Source organism: Bombina bombina, chromosome 3 (assembly GCF_027579735.1).
Source record: "Bombina bombina isolate aBomBom1 chromosome 3, aBomBom1.pri, whole genome shotgun sequence".
NCBI classification, from domain to species: Eukaryota; Metazoa; Chordata; class Amphibia; order Anura; family Bombinatoridae; genus Bombina; species Bombina bombina.
In genome coordinates this window covers 671,322,602-671,339,194 of record NC_069501.1, presented here as the reverse complement: position 1 = coordinate 671,339,194, position 16,593 = coordinate 671,322,602, and the positions used below count along the sequence as shown (strand labels likewise).

At 38.0% G+C, this 16,593-nt stretch overlaps 2 long non-coding RNA genes across 2 annotated transcripts; one reads left to right on the top strand and one right to left on the bottom strand.

Moving 5' to 3' along the window:
- The first annotated feature begins 13,669 nt into the window (after positions 1 to 13,669).
- LOC128651861 (uncharacterized) lies at positions 13,670 to 15,587 on the top strand. The gene is made up of 3 exons (XR_008401199.1): positions 13,670 to 13,827; positions 14,648 to 14,769; positions 15,506 to 15,587. It is a non-coding gene; the product is annotated as an uncharacterized LOC128651861 (long non-coding RNA).
- Positions 14,674 to 15,816, bottom strand: LOC128651862 (uncharacterized). Its single transcript, XR_008401200.1, has 3 exons — positions 15,763 to 15,816; positions 15,514 to 15,570; positions 14,674 to 14,743 (listed from the first exon to the last, which is right to left on the bottom strand). It is a non-coding gene; the product is annotated as an uncharacterized LOC128651862 (long non-coding RNA).
- Positions 15,817 to 16,593: the final 777 nt, after the last annotated feature.

Below are 16,593 nucleotides of genomic sequence, written 5' to 3'. Positions count from 1 at the left end.
GTGTTAGTGTACTTTAGAGCACAGTAGTTAAAAGCTTTATCAGCCGGCGTTAGCCCATAAAGTTCTAACTCTCACTTCAGCCAAGACTCTAAATACCAGCGTTCGAAAGATCCAATTGAAAAGATAGGATACGCAATTGATGTAAGGGGGTATGGAAAAGTCGCGGCTGGAAAGTGAGCGTTAGACCCTTACCTACAAGACTCTAAATACCAGCGGGCGGCCAAAACCAGCATTAGGACCCCCTAACGCTGGTTTGGACGGCTAACGCAGAACTCTAAATCTAGGCATTTGCTTTTTTATTTTAATTTAATCTTAGGTTTTTTTTATGTACTGTTATTGTTACTGTACTGTTTTTTTTTTATTTTGAGTAAGGGTAGTTTTTTTTATTTTCAGTAATGTTAGGGTTTTTAAAGTAATTTTTTTTAATTTTTGTAAATGTTTAATATTTTTTAATGTAGTTAGTGTTTTTTTATTTTATGTTAGTGTATTGTAATTGGGGTTAACTTAGGGGGTGTTAGGTTAGGGGGCTTAGTTATTAGTTTAATAATTTGTGTTGTGGGGGGTTGGCAGTTTAGGGGATAATATATTAATTAGGTAGTTTGCGTTGTGGGGGTGGCGGTTTAGGGGTTAATAGGTTAATTGGGTAGTTTGCATTGTGGGGGTTGCGGTTTAGGGGTCAATAGGTTAATTAGGTAGTTTGCATTGTGGTAGTGCAGTTTAGGGGTTAATAGTTCAATTAGGTAGTTTGCATTGTGGGGGTGGCAGATTAGGGGTTAATAGTGTAATTAGGTACTTTGCGTTGTGGGTGGATGGCGGATTAGGGGTTAATAACTTTATTAGGTACTTTGTGATGTGGGAGTTGGTGGATTAGGGGTAAATTTCATTTATTAGTTATTGGGGTGGGGGAATGGCGGATTAGGGGTGGATAGTTCACATGCATGGTGTTTTGTTAAGGCGTCTAGGCAATTACGGCAGTTTCACAGTCAGCGCAAGGTTTGCTGCCCCTGACTATCGCCTAGATTTAGAGTTCTGCATTAGCCGTCCAAACCAGCGTTAGGGGGTCCTAACGCTGGTTTTTACTGCCCGCTGGTATTTACAGTCAGTCATGAAAGGGTCTAACGCTCACTTTCCAGCCGCGACTTTTCCATACCGCTAATCCCCCTACACCAATTGCGTATCCTATCTTTTCAATGGGATCTTTCTAACGCCGGTATTTAGAGTCTTGGCTGAAGTGAGCGTTAGAAATCTAACGACAAGAATCCAGCCGCAGAGAAAAGCCAGGAGTTAAGAGCTTTCTGGGCTAACGCTGGTTCATAAAGCTCTTAACTACTGTGCTCTAAAGTACACTAACACCCATAAACTACCTATGTACCCCTAAACCGAGGCCCCCCCACATCGCCGCCACTCTATTAATTTTTTTAACGCCAAATCTGCCGACCGCACACCGCCGCCACCTACGTTATCCCTATGTACCCCTAATCTGCTGCCCCTAATATCGCCAACCCCTACATAATATTTATTAACCCCTAATCTGCCCCCCCAACGTCGCCGCTACCTACCTACAATTATTAACCCCTAATCTGCCGACCGGACCTCACCGCTACTATAATAAAGTTATTAACCCCTAATCCGCCTCACTCCCGCCTCAAAAACCCTATAATAAATAGTATTAACCCCTAATCTGCCCTCCCTAACATCGCCGACACCTAACTTCAAGTATTAACCCCTAATCTGTTGACCGGACCTCGCCGCTACTCTAATAAATGTATTAACCCCTAAAGCTAAGTCTAACTCTAACCCTAACACCCCCAAAGTTAAATATAATTTAAATCTAACGAAATAAGATAAATCTTATTAAATAAACTATTCCTATTTAAAGCTAAATACTTACCTGTAAAATAAACCCTAATATAGCTACAATATAAATAATAATTATATTGTAGTTATTTTAGGATTAATATTTATTTTGCAGGCAACTTTGTATTTATTTTAACCAGGTACAATAGCTATTAAATAGTTAATAACTATTTAATAGCTACCTAGTTAAAATAATTACAAAATTACCTGTAAAATAAATCCTAACCTAAGTTACAATTAAACCTAAGACTACACTATCAATAAATTAATTAACTAAACTATCTACAATTATCTACAATTAAATCAACTAAACTAAATTACAAAAAAACCCCCACTAAATTACAAAAAATAAAAAAGATTACAAGAATTTTAAACTAATTACACCTACTCTAAGCCCCCTAAAAAAATAACAAAGCCCCCCAAAATAAAAAAATGCCCTACCCTATTCTAAAATAAAAATTTAACAGCTCTTTTATCCATCTTTCATCCAAGATGGCGTCCCTTGAATTCTGATTGGCTGATAGGATTCTATCAGCCAATCGGAATTAAACTAGGAAAAATCTGATTGGCTGATTGAATCAGCCAATCAGATTCAAGTTCAATCAGATTGGCTGATCCAATCAGCCAATTAGATTGAGCTCGCATTCTATTGGCTGTTCCAATCAGCCAATAGCTCAAACTGCCCCATTGTTTCCTATGGGGGAATCGTGCACAAGCACGTTTTTGAAGCTGGCCGCGTCCGTAAGCAACGCTATTATTGAGAGTTGAAGTGGCGGTAAATATGCCTGTACGCTCCCTTTTTGGAGCCTAACGCAGCCCTTCAGAGAACTCTAAATACCAGCGTTGTTTAAAAGGTGCGGTTGAATCAGCCAATCAGATTCAAGTTCAATCCGATTGGCTGATCCAATCAGCCAATCAGATTGAGCTCGCATTCTATTGGCTGTTCTGATCAGCCAATAGAATGCAAGCTCAATCTGATTGGCTGATCCAATCAGCCAATCGGATTGAACTTGAATCTGATTGGCTGATTCAATCAGCCAATCAGATTTTTCCTAGCTTAATTCCGATTGGCTGATAGAATCCTATAAGCCAATCGGAATTTGAGGGACGCCATCTTGGATAACGTCCCTTAAAGGAACCTTCATTCGTCGTTAGTCCATCGGTGAAGAAGGATGGCTCCGCGTCGGCTGCTTGAAGATGGTCGGAACAGCCAATAGAATGCAAGCTCAATCTGATTGGCTGATTGGATCAGCCAATCCGATTGAACTTGAATCTGATTGGCTGATTCAATCAGCCAATCAGATTTTTCCTACCTTAATTCCGATTGGCTGATAGAATCCTATCAGCCAATCGGAATTCGAGGGACGCCATCTTGGATGATGTTATTTAAAGGAACCTTCATTCGTCGTTAGTCCGTCGGTGAAGAAGGATGGCAACGAGTCGGCTGCTTGAAGATGGTCCCGTTCCGCGCCGGATGGAAGAAGATAGAAGATGCCGCTTGGATGAAGATGTCTGCCCTCTTCTGCCCGGATAGGATGAAGACTTTGGACCCTCTGGAGGAGCTCTTCTTGCCGGATAGGAGGAAGACTTCGGACCCTCTTCTGGACGGATCAGTGATACCCGGCGTGGTGAAGACAAGGTAGGAAGATCTTTAGGGGCTTAGTGTTAGGTTTATTTAAGGGGGGTTTGGGTTAGATTAGGGGTATGTGGGTGGTGGGTTGTAATGTTGGGGGGGGGGGGTATTGTATGTTTTTTTTTACAGGCAAAAGAGCAGAATTCTTTGGGGCATGCCCCACAAAAGGCCCTTTTAAGGGCTGGTAAGGTAAAAGAGCTTTACAATTTTTATTTTAGAATAGGGTAGGGCATTTTTTTATTTTGGGGGGCTTTGTTATTTTTTTAGGGGGCTTAGGGTAGGTGTAATTAGTTTAAAATTCTTGTAATCTTTTTTTATTTTTTGTAATTTAGTGTGTTTTTTTTTTTGGTAATTTAGTGTTTGTTTGTTTTTGTAATTTAGTTTAGTTAATATAATTGTAGATAATTGTAGATAGTTTATTTAATGATAGTGTAGTGTTAGGTTTAATTGTAACTTAGGTTAGGATTTATTTTACAGGTAATTTTGTAATTATTTTATCTAGGTAGCTATTAAATAGTTATTAACTATTTAATAGCTATTGTACCTGGTTAAAATAAATACAAAGTTGCCTGTAAAATAAATATTAATCCTAAAATAGCTACAATATAATTATTATTTATATTGTAGCTATATTAGGGTTTATTTTACAGGTAAGTATTTATCTTTAAATAGGATTAATTTATTTAATAAGAATTATTTTATTTCGTTAGAATAAAATTATATTTAACTTAGGGGGTGTTAGTGTTAGGGTTATACTTAGCTTTAGGGGTTAATACATTTATTAGAGTAGTGGTGAGGTTCGGTCGGCAGATTAGGGGTTAATAATTGTAGGTAGGTGGCAGCGACGTTGGGGGCAGCAGATTAGGGGTTAATAAATATAATATAGGGGTCGGCGGGGGTTAGGGGCAGCAGATTAGGTGTACATAGGGATAACGTAGGTTGCGGCGGTATACGGAGCGGCAGATTAGGGGTTAATAATAAAATGCAGGGGTCAGCGATAGCGGGGACGGCAGATTAGGGGTTAATAAGTGCAAGGTTAGGGGTGTTTAGACTCGAGGTAAATGTTAGGGTGTTAGGTGCAGACATAGGAAGTGTTTTCCCATAGGAAACAATGGGGCTGCTTTAGGAGCTGAACGCTGCTTTTTTGCAGGTGTTAGGTTTTTTTTGAGCCCAAACTGCCCCATTGTTTCCTATGGGGGAATCGTGCACGAGCACATTTTTGAAGCTGGTCGCGTCCGTAAGCACCGCTGGTATTGAGAGTTGCAGTGGCGGTAAATTATGCTCTACGCTCCCTTTTTGGAGCCTAATGCAGCCCTTCAGAGAACTCTAAATACCAGCGGTATTTAAAAGGTGCGGGGGAAAAAATACACGCGTAGCTAACGCACCCCTTTGGCCGCAAAACTCTAAATCTAGCCGTATGTGTGGTGAGGTGAATATGAAGTAAAATGTCTCCTTTCTCGCTGCGTAAGTCCTTGCGCTGAATATGTGATACCGACTTGCTATGCTGGTTCTATGTTAGTATATGGGAGTAAAAACAGCAAGCGATGGGTCAAATATATGCGCTGATCTTATATGCAGCGCCGTATATGTGATGGCTCGATCCGACTAAAAATAGGTGACGCATCGCTTTGTGCCCGACACCACATATGTGATTGGGCCCTGGGATTTTAATGTTTTCACTAGGTTTAGAATGCTAACAGCTTTAGGAGAATGATCCGTATATTCAAAAACTGATGGTGGAATATGATTAAATAGTGGCAGGATAAATTGTATTTCTGCTTTTTTTACATTCTTATAATGCAGGGAAATAGGAAATTCAAGTCTCTGTTCAGTATTTGATTAGGTAGAAAGGACTAATATCTGCAAACATGAATAAATGAAATGCAGTAAGATCTTTAGTAATTGAATTGCCATGCAAAATATCTTTTTCTATGGCAGAGGACGTGATAAATTCTGGAGTTCTCACATTCAGATAATACATCTTTCTTAAAGGGACATTAAACACTAAATACATCCTAGATAGAATGATGCATTCAAAGAAAAGATTAGTCCATGACTAACATGTAGATGTATTTTTTAAAGTTTCATTAGTTGTTTAAAAAGTGACAAAATAAGTGTAAAGTTTTAGTGTCTATAAAACACTGGGAGCTGCCATGTTGTAACTTGTGTTACCTTCTCTGCTGTGGCCAATTAGGGTCAGTTATAAATAGGTCACTAGAGTGTGCAGCCAATGGTTGTGCTGGATTTAACAGTGTTCTTCACTTTCATTTCTAACAGGAACTGAAAAGCTCACAATTTCAGAATGGAATTACAGGCAAAGAGGACAAAATAAATAATGAAAGTGTATTGCAGAGTATATATACAATTTATCATTTTATATTACCATCTCAAAGTGTTTAATGTCCCTTTAAGGTTACAATATTTTCATTTAGGGTACAGGTGGGGCATGGTGCTTATTTGTCCAAGTAAGAGTTTAATACAAGAGCTTAGAAACATCTGTCTCTTCATACTTTGACATTGTATAACAGGCACTTTGGGGCAGAATCAGTATATTTAGGGCACTCTGAAAATGGGGTCATTGAGAGACATAAATAAGTGCTCACATTTTTGTATTACGAATAAGCCCGCAATTAATTTTTTGTTGTTGCTTTTTTTAAATAACATTTAAAATGCTTCGTAGTAAAGCAAATGTAAATGAAAAGAGAAATCCAAAGAAAAACAATGAAGGCAGGCGCTAAAGGGTAAGCAGAATCCATCCCATCAAAGGCAACACCATATGAATATTTTTTAAATCTGTATCCAGGGACAAAAAATGCAATAAAACAGCAAAATGAAGGAACGCATACATTACTGAAATAGGAAATAAAAATAATATAAATCCTTAAGTGTCTTGAAGAATGCATCTGCTATATCTAGAATGTCATTAGTATGGCACAGGTCTTAAACAAGAATTGCGCAGGCGTACATTCAATTGCTCAATTTGCCGTCATTTGAATTATTAAATAGAAATTAAACATTCAGTAGATTCCAATAGGATGGTCTCTTTGCCAGTCCACATTATAAACAGATCACCTATATAGGGCTAGAGCTATAGCGAAAACTCTGCTAGGATTTACATTTTTGTGCTAGCCAACTTGAGCTGGTATTAAAAGTTGAAAGAAAACAGTTTTTCTCCAGCGGTAACCCAATTGCGTTTAAAGTCAAAATGAGAAAATTGCATTTTCGCATTCCCCCATAGAAGTCAATGGAGAAAAAAAAGTGGAAAAAAAACCTTACACCCACTCTCGTGCAAACACTATATAGCATTTTCACAATTGCTCTATATACATACAAATACATCTTTAGCAATGAATCTCTATGTATCTATTCGTTAAAGCTGCTTTTTTTTTCTAACACCTGAGATCTCATATCTTTGAAGTGTTTTGTGGCTTTTTTTTGTTTCGGAAAACTGATAAATAGACATGTGCGACTCGTTTCGTACCGAATTCAAATTCGTCCGAATTTTGTAGAATTCGTAGTTTCGGGCCGAATCGAATATCCGAATGAAATGGTTTCCGAAGAAAACTAATCCGAATGAATTTGTTCCGAAATCTTCGAATCGTTCGGACGTATTCGTTGTGATTCGGATGTGTGTGGCGCATTGATTTTTTTATTTACAATTTTACATGTGACGCAGTTTGATTTTTATTTACACGTGACGTATCGTTACGTAACTACTAATCCGAATGCATTTGTTCCGAAAAATTCGATTCATTCCGATATATTCGTTTTCATTCGGACGTGCGCGTGGCGCATTTTTCAAATGATTTCTTCAAATAAATCTTATTATTAAATCCAAAGAACCACAAAATAGTTAGAAGAAAGTGAGATCTGAATGATTATGTAATTATTTATTGAACAAATGAAAATATAAAATATTTATTTTGGTTTTTGGACTATCATTGTATACTACGTAGTAATAACGAGTGACAACGAATCGATTCGAATTGATTAGTTTATTAAAATGAGTGTAGTATCATATATCTTCTTGTCCAATCAGATCATTCATTTTTTGTGGGGGGTTGGATTCTGTCACAGTGATAGTTTTCTGGTCCAATAATTAATATTATTATAATTTTGTGGGTTGGATTACTGTCACACGCAGTGCAATGTGCTAGCTTTTCCTCAAGGGCTGTGCTTATCTGTGCTGTGTGTTAATCAGAAGGCAGACATTATCAGACTTCCATTCTGGTGTCAGCATTGCAGCAGAAGACAATCCCTGAACTTGTTGTGAAGTTGAACAATTACAGAAGAAGAGAAGAAGGCACAGTGTCCTAGAGATTAACTGGTCTGCGTATTTGTGCTTATTATATTATTATTTTTGGCTGAAATTGTGACTCAAGGTAGAGGAGAAAGTTTAACAACAGTCAAATATATTATATTTCCTTATCTTATAGTTCTTTCATTAATATTTGATTGTTATTATTTAAAACTTCTCACTAGAGTACTAGTTAGTTAGTATAGTTAGTTAAAATAAATATTCTAATTGTGTACTATTCTATTGATTGTGTTGTGTGACTTTTTGTAGTTCTTCTATCTGTAATGAGCTGAGCTGAGCTCACTGCAATTATTTTGTTTTTTTTGTTTAAGACAGAGATTTTGTTATTTGCTGTGTGTGTGTGTGTGTGTGTGCTGTCTTAAACTTTAAAGTTAGATAACAGGCACACAGGTTGGTTGCTGAATGATGATAGCATTTTTTTTTTATTTTTGAACACATCAGCAAAAGACACAGACATCACCCTTATTTACTCTTTGTGGATAAATCTATTATTTGTTTTGTGTGTGTGTGTGTGTATGTATACTTTTCATTTGTAGTTTGATATCCCCACACAGAATTTCATAACAATTTTTTGTTTGTTTAACTGTAGTATAATTTATTTTCTGCGCTGTAAACGTATATAACATTACAGGCACATTTTTTATTTTTGCATAGGATTTTTTTTGGTGTGTGTGTATGTATACTAGTCATCATTTTTTATATATATCCACACACAATTTAATTTCATTATTTTTGTCTGTTTAATTTATCAGAGTTCTATCTTTATTTGCTTTGCTGTCTTCTCATATTACATTACAGCAGGCACACTTGTCCTTTAGTTCTTTTTTTTTTTTTGTTTTGGAACACATCAGCATCATCAGAACTAGACACATTATCCAATCTGTATTATTGGCTAAATCTATACTAATAAAATAATTCGTATTATTTATTTTTTCAATTTTTATTTTTTAAATATATATAGACAACTACCTATTTATAATGGATAGTCCTCCCCCACCTCATGTTCCTCAAACAACCAGTAGCAGTGTCACAGTAACCACCAGTGACACTACATGTGTACCGTTACTGTCTGTGTCAAATCCTTCCACAGAATCCACATCCTCATTGCCAGGCACAGACATTTCTCAACCACCCTCCACACGTGAAACCTCATTTAGGTCTCACAATAGACCTGATACTGCAAAGGAGAGGCAAATGAAGCAGCCTCAGGTAAAGCTTACTGGTTCAAGCAGAGCTAGCAGCAGCAGTAGTCAAAGCACTCGTAGACTCACTAGCGGTAGTACTAGTAGTCATCTGAGTCCACCCTCTAAATTTCAAAGGGCTGTAAGTAAAAATTCAAGCTCACAATCCTCTAGCAGGGTTGATAGGTCCTCCTCTGAGACCAGGAAGCAGTCCGCATTTCGTCGGTGTCTTAATTTTCCTGATCTTCCCCCCAAAACAACTAGTACAATCACTAGTGCCAGTTGTGTCACCACCTCTGCTATGTCCAGTTCTAGTACCGTGTTGCCAACTAAAATGTTTTACAGTAGAAGCCAAGCAGTACCAATGCAGGCTTTTTCCAGTGAACATTCATTTAAGCAGCCCAAACGTGAAGTATTTGAGTATGAGGAAGACAAAATTTCTCATGCTGATGCTGCTGCCACCACCACTGCTACTGCCAGTGCCAACATTACTGATAGCCCATCTGCTTTTGATATATGTGAAGAGGGCACCAGTAGTCACCAGGGAAAAGAGGGCTCCCCAACATATGTCGCTAGTGATAAATCCATGTTTACTGACATGGATGAATCAGCATCATCTCATAATTTTGAACCAGATGATCAAATTCACTATTCACCTACCCATCATTCACAGTATTCTATAGATCTGTATTCCTCTCCGTCTCCAACATCGTCACCACGAGTGTCACTGAGCTCTCCAATAGCTTCTGTTGAGTCTCCCAGCCAGATTGTAGTTAGTGCACCCGCCACTACTGGTAGGCCACTAACCTCCTCCATTCCCGCCATCCCTTCAATGTTTAGGCCTCCTCCTGTTACATCACAGAGAGAAGGCCATGAAATAACAAAAAGAAAAGAAGTTGCTACAGCATGTGCGGCCAAAGAAACTGTCACAAAAGATTCTTCACTGCACAGTGGCAAAGGTACCCGTCGTGCACAAGTGTGGCAGCATTTTGAGGCTATTGGTGATGGTCGCCAAGCCAAATGCAAATTGTGTGGTAGGGAAGTCAGCCGGGGTAGAGTGTTGGGGCATCTGACCAATTCAGGAATGAACCAACACCTTCGCACCCATCACAAGCCAGTGGTGTTAAGGGAAGAAAGTGGTGTCTCTGCTCCAGCCAGCACTACTAGGGCAACTACTACTAGCAGTGTCACAGTCACCACCAGTAGGAATCACAAGGGGCATGGTGATCATGCCTCTTCTGGTGCAGCTGCTATCAGTGCCAGCCAACATCCCATGAAATCCACCCAGCCCACAATGGAGCAATTTGGTGTACATTCCAGTCGCATGTCAAGACAGCAGGTGCGAAAAATTACATGCCTCATTGGCCAGCTCATAGCGGTTGGAGGGGTTCCTTTAAATATGGTGGAAGGGGACCCCTTTAAACAACTTATGGAGGCAGTTGTACCCCATTATAAAGTTCCTTCTCGTACCACATTCAGTAGATCTGTAATTCCCTCACTTTACAGATCATGCGTTGTTGTTTTGAAGGAGGAGCTGGTAAAGGCTGCTGGACAGTCAGTGCACTTCACCACTGACCTATGGAGTGCTCCTAGTGGCCAACATGCCTTCCTGTCTTTGACGGCACATTGGTGGCTGCCAAATGTGTCACCACCAGTTATATCAGCCAAAAGTTCAGGCTCAAAAACCGCAGACTCAGTGACTGGTGCAGTAGCCAAGGGGTACCGCTCCTTTCTCCTGCATGCTGAGGTGATGGATCATCAGCACACCTCACAGAACATCCGACATGTACTGAGTAATATGGTGGCTCAGTGGCTAGGAGAGCAGGCAGGGACAAAGGTACAAATAGGTTTTGTTGTCACCGATGCGGCAGCCAATATGCTAAAGGCGCTACGGGATGGCAGGTTTGTGGGTGTATGCTGTTCGGCACATGTACTGCATCTTGTTGTTAAGTTTGCCCTCGATCACGATACTGGAAGGTTGGCAACACTTTTTGAGTGTTGCCGAAAAATAGCTGGCCACTTCCATCATAGTGTCAAAGATAGCCATCTCCTTAGGCAGGAACAGAAAAATTTTGAACTTGCAGAGCACCGGCTCAAACAAGATGTGAGTACTAGATGGAACTCCACATTAGATATGCTGGAGCGTATATTTGAACAGCAAAAGGCAATCCATGCAATGGCATACAAACATTCCATTGGCATTGACAGACCACTGGGCAGGGATGACTGGGCCATGATTGAACAGGTAGTGGCAGTCCTCACACCTTTTTGGGCGGTGACAGAAAATTTAAGTCAAGAGAACGCTAGCCTGGCACAAGTCATTCCCCTCTTCACTCACCTCTCTAACCTATTAGATAATTTCCTTACTAATAGGGAAGTATTGCCTGGTGATAATCTTCATGATGATGTTGCTGCCCTTGTAAGGAGGTTGAAGGAGCAACTGACTCGGCACGTAAAAGAGTGCATCGACAGTAGCCCTCACTATATGCTAGCCACACTTTGTGATCCTAGAGTAAAGGGAAAGATAGCACTCCGTACAAATACCTTGACCTCATGGCGGGACAAATTGATACAGAGGGTGCGTGATAGACAAAAAAAAATGTCACCTGTAGAGGAAGATGAAGAGATGACAGAGTCTGATAGTGAGACTCTGTCACCCAAAAGCTCTAGCACTGCTGCTTGTCCTCGTCCCACCACAGCAGCTACTTTTTGGGCTGATACACTGGGCACATTGGTTGGAGACATTAGAGATCCCCCAATGAAAGAGAGCAATGCTGCCGACACGGTTAAGCTTTACCTATCTCAACCTCCCCTGCCCCCCAGTACTGATCCCTTGACATTTTGGGATGAAAAGAGGTATTTGTGGCCTGTCCTGTCTGTGGTAGCCCAAGAGCTACTTTCCTGTCCCCCAACCAGCGTCCACAGTGAACGTGTATTTTCAATCACAGGAAATACACTTTCACCTCATCGTGCACAGTTGTCCCCCCATCTCCTGGAGCAGATGACATTTTTAAAAATAAATCTTCCAAAGCTGGGTTACCCAGCTCTCAGCTTTGATTCAGATTAAAAAGTGGATCATATAATCTCCTGCTGACCCACTTGTGCAGTGTGCCAGTCAGTACTGTACTGGGAATTAAAATCATCCCTGGAAAATTGGGCGAACAGCCCTATTTTCCGTCCACTCAGTATAATGCACACATGCAATTTTTCACAAAGGTGAGATTACTGTGATACTCCTTCCCCACAATATTTTTTTTCCAAATTATAGTATATAATTTTTTAATTAATTTTTTCAACATATTCTTGCTATATGCACTGTAAAGCCCAATTACATCCATTAATCAGCACTTTAAATTCTAGCTTTTCTAGCCATATCTGCTCCCGCCCAACAATACATTTACTGGTATCCCGTTAGGCTAATCCGGCTTTGCTGGTTGTCATTACATGACAAATCAATCATCATGGCTCCTAAAGCAAAAGATCTCTTATTCGGATGATATTTTTTAGTTAGCTAGAGGTCATCAATAAAGTAACTTCCCAAATTCCAAATTTTACTTCCCAAGGTTTTGATGGTTGATTTTATTACAATTTCAACTTTCTATTGACTTTCTTTATATTTTTCATTATTTTTTTAGATATTGATTTAGCCGCCCTAAACAAGCTTTCTCAAGCATTTGTACTAGTGTATCCTTTTTTTATTTTAAATCGTTTATAATTAATAAGTGCACCTTCATCCTAATTTTACAATTGTTAACACATATTTACACGTTACACGAAAAGTTTCTGTTGTAAGTATTGTCACAAATTAGTTACAGTTCAAGTTAAGCCACAATTTTTTTTATTAGTTAGTGGGAGTTTTGGAGACTGTTATCCAAAATTATTGTCTTAATGTTTAAGAAAAAAAACATTGAATTACAACTAAGAATAATATTTTTGTGCAGTAAGAAAAAATATTAGTGATCCAAAAAAATATAAATTGAACAATCAGCCAGCAGCTACCATACGCAAAAAAATACGGTTAATCTCTAGGACAGTGTTGTCATTCTGGAAGTCCGCTCCTCATAAGAAAAAAAAACAATAATAGTAATGCTTTGCACAGAGGCACAAACAAGTGAGTGACTTTTAAATTTACCACTTAATCCACACATTCCATAATTTATTTACATTTATTAATAAAATATTCTGTGTTTCTTTCTCATGTTTTTCATAGAATTCTAAAGAAAAACTGTAGACTTGACTTTGAGGGAGGAGACAGACCTTAAAAAAGAGGATGCTACAAGGAGTTCACGGGTAAGAATTATCAATACATGTTTACTTCAAAATAATTTTTATTAAACCGGCATGGAGTGCTGCTCATAAAGACGGTTTTTAATGTAACTTTCAATTTTTAAACTTTGTAAAATAATATAAGTATCACAAGTGTGAGTCATAAAATTAAGTTATATAATAAAGTTCTATCTATGTTTCAGGTCAGGAAACATTGTGTAGATTCAGATATATTGCATCCAATATGGATTCGTGCATTTGATCAATTGCTTGCCTCTGATCTCTGTTGACACGGGCTAATGCCCTGTCTATGTGTCTATGGACATCTTTTTTCATATTGTTGACTGCTTTTGTTAATTTTTTTGTTGCCAGTAAATTTTCCAGAAGTAATTCTTCCGTCCGGCTATACCGATGTTGTTCTTCCAGTTGAGGAGCTTGAGTCTGGGCTGTCTGCTCATCCACAATGGGGGCATGGTCTTCTGTTGATGTTTGGTCAACGATGACAGATGACGATGGTGAAAAGCATGTTGCTTGAATATTTTCAACAGGACTTCCCTCTACACAAAGAACAGGTGAATGCAGTTGACTGCTATGGCTTCCACCTGCAGAAATGCCGCATAGTTCTGAAATCGATGAAACAGTAATCAAATATTATTTTGTTGTATGAAAACCAATGTATTTGTAGACATGTTGTACAGACATAGAAAGACTCTCGCTAAAATATTTCTTCCATAATATCTAAGAAAAATACAGCAACAGACTATCCACAAACTTTTATTATACATTATTCGCTCAAATATATTTTAATATCCAGGATGGACCGATTTTATCTCTCTGTCAAATCTAAATAAAAGTTATATTCAATTAAAGGGATACTAACCCCACATCTTTTCTTTCATGATTATGATAGAACATGCAATTTTAAGCCACTTTCTAATTTACTCCTATTATTATCAATTTTCTTTGTTCTCATGTTATCTTGATTAGAAAAAGCATTAATAAAAGGTTAGGACCCGGACCATTTTTAGTTCAGCACCTTGGTAGAGCTTGCTGATTGGTTTGCTACATTTAGCCACAAATCAGAAAGTGCTACCCAGGTGCTGAACAATAAATGGTCCGGCTCTAAAGCTTACAGTACTGCTTTTTCAAATCAAGATAGCATGAGAACAAAGACAAATTGATAGTAGGAGTAAATTAGAAAGGTGCTTAAAATCTCATGCTCTATCTGAATCATGAAAGAATTCTTTTTTATTTAGTATCCCTTTAATAAATTTATTTGTATAAAAATTGCGTTATAAATCATTTGTAGCTGATTATTTTTGATATAGTAAAGGCTTAATTACATAAAATGTCAATATAATTTTTGCCTGTCTTGTTTGTTTACATTTTCAGTTTGTTATAACTTACGTGGAGGAGTAGTGGGCATCTCTCCACTTCCGAAGGCTGCTACTGGTGGGATCCGAATCCGAGTTACTAACGCTGTTAAATCTAGAATAAAATCAGCACAAGCCAAGGTATACTAAATTATAGATAAGTTTGTGTGAAGACATCAATATTTATTTGGAATTTTAAATTTTTATTTAAAAATTGTAAAGCATTAAAAAAAAATTTTTTTAATGAAAAGGTGAATAGTGTGCCATACATTTAGCAGAGAATGGTCAGCTGATAGTCGCAACAAGTGGATGGCCGGCAGAATCCTTATCAGGCTGATGAAAGTCATTATATTAAAATCGCGATACAATGGATAATTAAACAAATATTTGACTTTCAATATTTTGAAAGAGCAGGAAATATAAAGCAGCATTATAAATGTATAGTCCTATCATAACATTTGTTTTGTTGTCTTCTTATTATTGTTATTTTATAAATAAAGAATGTAAGCAAGCACTATGCCACTATGCATGGGTTGGAAAGAAAAAAAAAAAAAAAACGGGGACCAGGCTTACATTATTGCTTTCTAAAACAAAGATAATATTAGAAAACAAAGAAAAATTGATTATCAGATACTGTAATTAAGTAGGTTCATTTGCGGTTCTAGCAGATTCTAGTATGAAATCATGAAAGAAAAATGTTTGGTTCATTATATCTTGAAGCACAACACTTGATCATGGAAAGTAACTTTCCAATAAAAAGGTAACAGGGCTAGTGAACTGGGACAGGATACATTTTGAATGTAATACTCTGTGCGAAAAATCGAATCTTCAATACATCTATTTTTTTCTAAAACCTATGTTTGTATTTCTTATTTAGGTACTTACCAGAACTAGGCTGAGGCGTGCTTGGGGCTGATCGCCCTGCAGATTTTTTTCGGTGATCTGGAAAACATCAAGGATAAGAGACAGGTAAGTGTAACACTTGTATTAGTGAACAATAGTTATTAGTGATGGGCTAGGGAACTGGGACAGGGTACTACTATTTGAATGTAATACTCTGGGAGTAGAAATCTATTCTTCAATCCATTTTTTTTATTCTACAACCTACTTTGTATTACTTATTTAGATACTTACCAGAACTAGGCTGATCAGTGCTTGGGGCTGATGATCGCCCTGCAGATTTTTTTCGGTGATCTGGAAAACATCAAGGATAAGAGACAGGTAAGTGTAACACGTGTATTAGTGAACAATAGTTATTAGTGATGGGCTAGGGAACTGGGACAGGGTACTACTATTTGAATGTAATACTCTGGGAGTAGAAATCTATTCTTCAATCCATTTTTTTTATTCTACAACCTACTTTGTATTACTTATTTAGATACTTACCAGAACTAGGCTGATCAGTGCTTGGGGCTGATGATCGCCCTGCAGATTTTTTTCGGTGATCTGGAAAACATCAAGGATAAGAGACAGGTAAGTGTAACACGTGTATTAGTGAACAATAGTTATTAGTGATGGGCTAGGGAACTGGGACAGGGTACTACTATTTGAATGTAATACTCTGGGAGTAGAAATCTAATCTTCAATCCATTTTTTTTATTCTAAAACCTACTTTGTATTCCTTATTTAGGTACTTACCAGAACTTGGCTGAGACGTGCTTGGGGCTGATGATCGGCCTGCAGAGTATTTTCGTTGATCTGGAAAACATCAAGGATAAGAGACAGGTAAGTCTAACACGTGTATTAGTGGACAAAAGTTGTTAGTGATGAGTGAATCATAATGTAAATATAAACCTATACAGGCCAGGTAGTGAAATATATATAGAAAATATTGTCAACAGACCCTAATAGGCATTTAAGGTCATGGTCGATTTTTTATATTTTAAATTTTTGAAGTCACATTACAGAAAAAAGGATGCAAAGGCCACAGCGTATAAAATTCAGGTATTGGTGAGGTAGGGAAAG